Below are 1,138 nucleotides of genomic sequence, written 5' to 3' on the forward strand. Positions count from 1 at the left end.
GTTGCCACGAAGCTGTGGACATATGATCTCTGTGCTGCATTCTGTGTCCATGGACAAGGCATATTATTTGATGGTGTTGTTAGGGTGACTCAATGCAAAAATCATAAGGATCTGAGAATCCGTGCTTTGGAACCATGTTTTTGCAGCATGGTGTTGCCACAGAGCCTTGGCACCGTGATTTCTGTGGTGCAGGCTGTGGCCATGGACATGATATGGGATTTCATGGTATGTTTGTTGTGTCCCAACAGAAAAAACCCAAGCATCCATGAGGATCCGTGCTTCAGAATTATGTTTTTGCAGAATGGTGTCACCACGAAGCCGTGGATCTATGATTTTTGTGGTGCAAGCTGTGGACGTGGGCGTATTATGTGATTTGATGGTGAGTTTGGAGTGACCCAATTGAAAAACCCTGAGGATCCATGAGGATCCGTGCTTTGGAACCATGTTTTTGCAGTTTTGTGGTGCCACGAATTCATGGGGGCATGATTTTTGGAGTGCTGCCTATAGTCTAAGACATGGTCTGCAGTATGATGGTGGTTTTATTTTGTTTCAGCATAAAAATCATATGAATTTTTGAGGATCCGTGCTTTGGAATCATGTGTTTGCGCTGTTGTGCTGCCACGAATTTGTGGATGCGTGATTTTTGTGGTGCCCCCTATAGATTAACACATGGCCTACAATATGATGGTAGTTTTATTTCATTTCAATGTAAAAATCATATGAATTCATGAGGATCCATGTAGATCCGACTTTTACCTTTTCCCCTTTAAATCAAGAGCACGAGCTCCTTCCCTTATTTCTCTATGTGGGGAGAAGACAGATGTTGGTGCCAAACCACTGCCAAGACTGAAATTCCTGCAGGTCTCCAAGGAAACAATTCGTCATCGTAACCAGAGATCTTCGAAAAATAACCACGAAATCTGGTTCGCAAACAAAAGAACTGTTCCGCCTTCGGGCTGTTCGTTTCTTGGCAGGCGCGCTCGGCCGTTTCCGTGGCGCGCGTTCGGGTACTTCCGGCACCCCGCTTCGGCTCCCGTCGCGCTCGGTGCTTTCCGCCTTTTCCCGGGGTGCAGTCGCGTTCGAAGGGGGGTCCGTTTCTGGACAGAGGAGACGAGGACGGGTAAGGGGGGGGGGGGGG

General features: G+C 47.6%; 1 protein-coding gene across 1 annotated transcript in view; it reads left to right on the forward strand.

The window, feature by feature from the left end:
* Window positions 1-849: 849 nt before the first annotated feature.
* Window positions 850-1,138, forward strand: part of PIK3R2 (phosphoinositide-3-kinase regulatory subunit 2) — a 22,354-nt gene continuing 22,065 nt past the window's right edge. The window contains exon 1 of the mRNA XM_015424644.1: window positions 850-1,120. The gene's annotated coding sequence lies outside the window, so the exon portion shown is untranslated. The remainder of the gene's footprint in view (window positions 1,121-1,138) is intronic.

This window comes from Gekko japonicus, unplaced genomic scaffold (genome assembly GCF_001447785.1).
Source record: "Gekko japonicus isolate JY-2015 unplaced genomic scaffold, Gekko_japonicus_V1.1 scaffold596, whole genome shotgun sequence".
Lineage (NCBI taxonomy): Eukaryota > Metazoa > Chordata > Lepidosauria > Squamata > Gekkonidae > Gekko > Gekko japonicus.